Raw genomic sequence first — 8,164 nt, 5'->3', positions numbered from 1 at the left:
TGCTCAAACGTATTTAGGTACCTAACTACCACTGATGTCACTGGGAGTTAGACAACTAAAACCTCTGAGGATCTGGGCCCTTGTGTATTTCTAATCCACTAAACTTTGATTGCAGATGTACCCACTATAATTCCATTTTTATGGCAGAAATAGTGAGTAGTTCAGCCTGTTTTGACAGCAGAACTGCCTGTGGATACCCACCATTAGATAGTTTGTAAATCTGGATAGTCATGGATGCCCATATCCTGAGTTACTTCAGTTTGGAATAAAGACACCACAATGTAGCAACAGCTATTCAGACTTAAAAAATATTTAAGCTTAGAAGAGGACAATTTGAGGGTTAACTAAGACTCCTCATAAATCTAAACACAATATTGTCATTACATCAATACAGCAAATACTATGCAACCAAGAAAAAAAATAGTGTCGGATATACAGAATTCTTCAGCACCAAAAGGTACATAGGCCACATTTAAAACATGCATCACTGATTTGGCACTGTCCTGAGTTTCTCCTTGTGGTTATCTTCTTGCTGCAAATTAGTAAAAGCAGGCCTGTGACCATCAGTTTACAGGGCAGAGATCTTCACTTCCCCTCTGCTGTCTCCCTCTGAACTAACTGAATATAACTTTTCTTTATATTTGGGAGTGGAATTGGCTCCCACCCTTGGAGATGCCCAACTGAGCATGCTCCAAGGGTTCAGGAACTTTTTTTCTTTGTTTACCTGCTAGTCCCAGAGTAGCAGGAGTCAGTGGACAGCTGCTCCACTTTAGTGGGGAAACAATCCACCACCCACCACACTTGAACGCACACAAACCTGACAGCCACTGTTTAAAAGGAACAGAGGCAGAAGCATGGGTCACACATGCATTAGTGAATGAGTAGCTTGATAGTGTAGGCTAAAGAATTTTTTTTTTCTTTTGGCAAATCAATGTTCACAAGTGAGGACTGCTAAGGCATTGGAACTTAGTTAAAGTTGACCCCTTCATTTCAAGTGTTTCCACTTTTACTGCTACCCAGCCAAACTCGCGCTGTGGTATCTGTTTTCCAACCGGGAGGCCAGAATATGAAGGGCTTTTTGTAAGTGTGATATTCATATTGCTCCATTAATTGCCTGGTGGGTGGTGGTAACATGCTTAGTATCCCCTCTCCAAGGGCTATGTGAATCATCGTCTTAATGTTCCCGAACTTCATTAGCCTGGTGAGCAGAAATCTGAAGCTAGCACTGAAACATAGACCTCCCACAGGATAATGCTGTAGGCTGCCATCATGCCTCCCAGTCAATACATTTTTAAAGGCATATAGCCATATTACTGCAGCATCAACCCCTTGTAGCCCTTCTGGGCACAATTCACACAGCTGCAGCTCTTTGCTGGTACATTTCTGCCTCTGTGAGGGCCAGTGTAATGGTGCTTCAGCCCTCCAAGGAGGACTGATCAGCTGGCAAGCAAGTTCCATATGAGGACAGCATCCCAGCTTCTCTCCCACTTGGAGAAACAGAACTGTGTCCTCCTTCCTGGGCAGCCCCAAACTGGTCTTAGCTCTCCTCTCCAGACCTGACATTGGCTGCAGATGTAGCAAGACAGGATCAAATGCATCCACAAGCTTTCCTTAACCCTCTCATGGCCAGAGGACAACCTGTCAGTCTCCTTAACCCCCTCGTTGCCAGTGTGGGGCCTCTGCTCCATCTCAAACCTTCTCTGGTTTTTTTTTTGCTGCTCAGAATAATGAATTTTTTTTTACCAGTTTATCTCCTTTTTGGACATATATTTATCTGCTCAATATAACTATGCAAAGTCCAGTTAAATGCTATCGGTAAAAAGGAGATTGAATGAATCATGGAAAATCATAATTTACACAGACACACAGCTGTTGCACGTTACCATCTGGGCTGCTCAGAGTAATGCCTCCAGTTAAAGAGATATTAACCAAAAGCATGTCACTCTCGACATTCCCCGAGATTACTTACTATTCTTGTTGAATCCATATATTCTTATTACCACTGATTCTGTTGCCTGGCAGATGCCCTCTGAAGAATTTTGTCAGGTGACTTTTTCAGGATAAAATCAGAACTGACAAGAGGACCCCTGATACAATTTACTCTTGGATTAAGAAGTGCCTCTTACTTTCTTGCAACAGGACTCTCTCTTCATTTGTATGTCACATGAAACAAACATGAGAGAGAGAGAAAAAAAACTATCCTGTTTACTGCCTATCCTTGTAGCATTTATTTGAGTTGCTCAGACGATCTGTACTTCATGGAAGACACAAATTTAGATTCTATTTTAGAAAAAGACTCACTGTGTCCATGATACAGTACCTCAGGTACTATTCCAAATATTTAAACCACCCAGTTTGGGAGAGTTCAAGATGGTTTATAACAGATTGCTCAGTTCCTTCCTTTAATATGCTCAGATTGCTCAGTTCCTTCCCTCAACCAATGAGTTGTTAGAAAATAATATATTAATGAACACAATGAACTCAGTAGCCTTGTTAAGATTAATAGCTTCACTAAAGACATTGGGCCAGATCTTCAGCTGATGCAAATTAGTGTAGCTCTAATTACTTCAACTGAGCTATGCCAAAGTACACCAGCTGAGAATCTGGCCTTTTTACACAATGGCCAAATAAAGGAGGAGTAAATGGAAATTGGGAAGCCACTGGGCGCTGAGGGTGATTGGTACCTCACAGGGGTTACTCAACCCCCAGCAGGATTGGGCTCTGAGGGTGAAGAGAAAAGTCTTATTTAAAAAAAAAAAAAAAAGGAGGAGGGGGTTATTGAATTTAACTCATTTTTTCCCTTTTGAAAAAACAAGCTTTCTGAGCAAAATCTGCTTTTCTGTTATTCTCACGTAGTTTCAAGCAGCAGCAAATTTCAATATTCCAGTGAAAAGCAAAATAATACTTTTGATGGGAATGTGTTGCACAATTCGTGGAATGATGCAATAAGAAGAACAATCTTAGTGACGGGGGAAGGTCTGCTCCATACTGGAACTCCACACTGTGCAGCTGTTCTGGTTACGAGAGAGTGATGTGACTGGTTTAGCCAAACTCAATCCAGCATCACTGAAACCCAGTTTCCAGTAATGCATAAGGGGCAGAGGGATCACTTCCTTAACTGAGTCAGTTGCCAGAAGTCAATGGATTAAAAATTAAATTTATACCAGAAAAGCTGGGCTTCACGATGTTTCAAACAAAGAAAACAGAGAAACTCTGAACTGAACTTATTTCTGAAAGTGCATACTTTCTGTTTCTGAGCCACTAAAATGCTTTTTATAAAGTTGTACTGAAAGAGAACAGTTTAACATGTGGTAAAGTTAAGTTTCAGAATCCATGCATTTACATGATTTGAGTCACTAAAATAAAAATGAACAAATAAAATTAAGTTTGAGGGCAACTTGTAATAGTTGTCTCTGATCATTCTAATCCCAGGAGTGTGTTTTAAAGCACATTGCATGGTTTAATTAAAGTTGACAACTTGTGTCTGATTTTTACAAAAAACATGAATGGTCTGGTTATTTGTTAGTCCTGACCTGAGTGCAGGAGACTGGACTAGATGGCCTATTGAGGTCCCTTCCAGTGTTACACTTCTATGATTCTATGCGGGGAATAATTAAGTAATGAAGTAAATTAATGTATTTTCACAGTTAAGGCAATAACACAAAAGTTAACTGGGTTACAACAGTACAAACCAAGAACTTAGAGGATGTAGACTAATCAAACTAAGATGGTATGTTTTTATGAATGATGTCATATTTAGTTGTGGTAGGAGATATCTGAAGTCTAAACTGCTGAAGCAGATGGAAAAATCAGATTGGCTAAGAAAGGACTTGAAGCCAAGTCCTCCAATGCTTAATTAGTCCTTCATCAACTAAAACTTCCATTGACTTCAATAAGAATTTGGCATGGAAAGGGCTGCAGGATTAGCCTTCTTGTCGGTACTTGGAACCCATTTTTCATTCTGGTGGGAGGGTGTCTATAATGGCCATAAAATAATAAACCAAAAAACCAAAAGCACATACACAAGTAAAATACAAACCGCTGTTTAAAGACCTGCATGTATTTTAATTTCTGGGAGAAATGTGGCTTAGGAAGCAAAGGAACATCTCCATTTTCTAAAAATATTTTCAACAACTTTGTATTTGAGTGAAAAAGACAAGTGCGAAAGGAGACTGGCTTTCTGCACATAAGTACATTAATGAAGGTTCCTTACAGAGTAAGATGACTGCACCTAGATGTCCCGATTTTACAGGGAGACTCCTGATTTTGGGTTCTTTTTCTTATACAGGTTCCTATTATCCCCCACCCCCGTCCTGATTTTTCACACTTACTGTCTGGTCACCCTAACTGCTCCTGACAATACAATGTTCATAGAGATATTCAGTTTTGCTTTTCATATATTGTTTCCAGGCTATTTAACATAGTTAGAAGAAGAAAACCCTGTTAAGTTATCCACAGTGGCTTTCCCAGTGTGACCTGTGTTCAGTGCATCTACGTTTTAGATCGAGTTGGGCAAACTACGGCCCATGGGCTGGATCCGGCCCGTCAGGGCTTTGGATCCGACCTGCGGGATTGCCCCTGTGGTGCCGCAGGCCCAGTGCTGCTCTCAGAAGCGGCTGGCACCATGTCCCTGCAGCCCGGGGGTGGGGCAGAGGACTCCATTCGTTGCCCTCGCCTCCAGGCACCTTCCCCTGCAGCTCCCATTGGCCAGAAATGGGGAACCGCGGCCAATGGGAGCTTCGGGGGAGGAACCTGGAGGCGTGGCAAGGGTAGCGCTCGGAGCCCTGTGCCCCTCCCCCAGGGGCCGTGCAGGGATGTGGTGCTGCCTGCTTCCCGGAGTGGGGCAGCCTGGGGCTAGGACAGGCAGGCAGGGAGCCTGCCCTGGTCCCAGTGCACACTGCTGCCACCCTGGAGCCAATTTAGGTAAGCAGTGCCGGGCCAGAGCCCAAACCCCTCCTGCACCCCGCCCCTGATTCCCTGTCGTAAGCCCCCTGCCTGCTCCCCTCCTGCCCCCCAAACCCTTCCTTGAGCCCTCTCATCCACCCCGCACCCCTCCTCTTCCCCAATCCCTTGCCCTGAGCCCGTTCCTGCACACTGCACTCCCTCCGACACCCCACACTCCCTCCTGCACCCCAACCCCCTGACTCGGCCCTGCATACAATTTCCCCCCCAGATGTGGCCCTGGGCCCAAAAAGTTTGCTCCCTCCCATTTTAGATTCTAAGATCTTTAGGGCCAGGGCTGTTTCCATTTTTGTGCATTGTACAGCCTTGAGCAAAGAGCTGGTGGTAAACAAAATATGCTGGCCATATACAATGAGTAAGAGATAAAACACTGCAAAGTGTCATGGAGATCTCTGCAAATATAGAGGTTACTTTGAAAAGTGAAAAAAGAATTAATCTTTCCAAGACCTGTAGGGGTAGATTGTGGCAGACCCTTAACGTTATTTTAATGGGGAAGAAGCAGCATGCCAATAGGCTCCAGACCAGTATGACCTGTGCTAGGGCCTATCACAATATCTGATCGTCCCAACTATTCCACTGACAATTCAGGCAATTGTTTGCCTTTTAAGTCAAAGACGCTACAGCTTTGCCACAGAACAGGAAGAATGCCGGCCATAATGTATGTAAAATAAAATGAATCATCATAGCATACAAAAAGATTCTCAGGGCTCACCCAGGAGAGGATGGCCCAATGGTTAGGGTCTGAGCCTAGACCTGAGAAACTCAGATTCAAGTTCCTGCTCCACCACCGACTTCCTGTGTTACTGTGGGCAAATAACTTAGTCTCTTTGTGCCTCTGTTCCCATCTGTAAAATGGGGATAAAAGCACTGCCCTAGCTCTCATGGGGTGTTGTGAAAATAAGCACATCAAAAATGATCACATACTGTAGTACTATGGGGGCCACATAAATACCATAGATACATCTGCAGGCTATTCACATCTTCCTCCAATCAGTGCAGGGTTGTTTTCTGCAATGTATGTCCTAGTGCTTTGTCCAGTCTGGTTTTAAACAGTTAGACTGTTTCCTCATTTGACAAGCGTCAAATATCTTCAGCCCTTTCCACATGGAACAGTTTGCTGATAACAGCCTTACATTTCTCTGTGAGGCTTTGCAAGATTTTACTGCACTATTCGCTCTTAACTAGCTGAGTCCTACTTGCAGAGTTCAGAGCTGGATCTGCATCTTCGCTTCCAAAACCTGGGGTGGGAGTGCTCAGAACCAGGCTTAACAATAAGGCAACACTTCAGAAAGGAAGTCCTTTTGGAGTTATACTTTAATTTCTTATGTGAAAAGGAAACTAAGATTTTTAACAATGAATATGGACTCTATCCTCTGACCTTTAACAGTACATGCTACATTGGTCAGGATTAAAATGGATTTTTAAAACAGAATTGAAGAACATTTCATTCTGGGATGAGTCTCTACTAATTCCCACCCAAGCTAAAATTCAAGCTTTTTAGCAGAAAATAACTGGGGCTTACTAAAGCAAAAAGGTCCCATTATTGCCTTCTCACCAGTGGAATTCCATGGGACTCTGTTGAGGGGAATTATTCCCAGGTCAAGTTTTTCTTTTTCAAAATGCCACCCAGTTTAATGAAAAGAAAAGCACTGCAGCATCAAGAAGTGGAGAAGTAACACCCCATCAAAATCAATTGGAAAGCTTCTAATAGTTCTTCATTAGACCGAAAGACAAACACACCGCAGAGAAAATTTGCCAAAGATTTCAATTTATACACCTGGCAAAGCTCAGATTTAGAAAACATTAAACCCTGTTCCCATTATATTGGACATACCCTTGATAAGATTCACATTCTTTGCAGCAGTGCAGGGGCCCTTTACAGGGCATGTCTGAGGTGTGCATGCATTTATATGTGACTGCTCTGCCTATGATCTGCCCCTCACAGACACAAACTGTCTTTATCAGAGTGCAAAGTGTCCCCCACAGGTGAATTTCACCCATTGTGTGCATTGCTCATTCCTTGACTTGTTAATGGCTGTTTACACTCTTTTCTCTCCTCCTACAGACAAGGGGAAGATTTAACTCCTCAACCATTATGTGCTTTTTCTAGAGATTTCTTACACATAACAGGGATGACTTTAAGGAACACATTTTTGGGGATGGAATATTTCAAGAGAATTGAAAAATAACCCCCGGTTAGAATACAAACTGCCTCAGTACAAGGAAAAACTTGCTTACTGGCTGACACGGGATAATTTAATATCTGTACTACTTCCATTAACTAAAGTAATTCATAAAGTGGGTACACAGACAGATACCATGCATTCGTCTTGGCTCTAACTCTGAGATTTAGCAGACTGACAGCATGTCTGATATGAAGGGAGATGTGTGTGCCGGGGGGAGGGAGGGGAATAAGTCTTAAATCAAGAGCAAAACATTTTAAAATAGGGAATTAAAAACAACCCTTCCATCCTGGTTGATCCTTTCAAAGTATTTAAAATTAAGAGCATTGTTGTTAGCAGAAATGGCAATGTGACTTTCAAGTTTTCCTTACAGCTGCATGGCAAAGGCAACTGAAATTGCAGATCAGAACCCAGAAAGAATCAGCACGATTACTTCAAATTGTTTTGTGCATGCTTGCAACGTTACAGCTTTTTTTAATTGACGTGACAATCTCATCCACCCTCTGCCTCAGGCAGTCTCCATCACTACCGCAGTCTTTCTTCTTCTTCTTCTGTTTATAACACACACACACACACACACACACAATTTTCTATCCTTAAGTGAATTTTAGTACTCATGAAGAGGACTACGTTGATAGCTCTTTGGGTTAGAGGATCACTTAAACTACATGCTCACTCAGTCCTTGTCCAGCAGTGATTCAAGATACCAATTAGAGCCAGTTGCAATTATGAGTTTATTAAAGGAAAAACATGTGTTCTCTAGGTTCTGGACTGAGACCATCCACTCAGTCCACACAAGCCGTCTGACAGCCTTCAGAGACTAAGAACTTTAGCTCACTACTGACCTGGTTTCCTGAACATTACAAGCTGTGCATCCTACATAGCTGTAGATAGATATCTAATAAATTAAAGATGAAAAGGTTTTGATTTTCTAAAACCTCAACAGTCAGGTTTTTGGTTTGAAAAATCAAAACCAGAGGTGGTTCATATCTGGGTACTTTTTTCTCTGAACTTTCCAA

Source organism: Lepidochelys kempii, chromosome 2, assembly GCF_965140265.1.
Source record: "Lepidochelys kempii isolate rLepKem1 chromosome 2, rLepKem1.hap2, whole genome shotgun sequence".
Lineage (NCBI taxonomy): Eukaryota > Metazoa > Chordata > Testudines > Cheloniidae > Lepidochelys > Lepidochelys kempii.
This window is presented reverse-complemented; position numbering follows the sequence as displayed.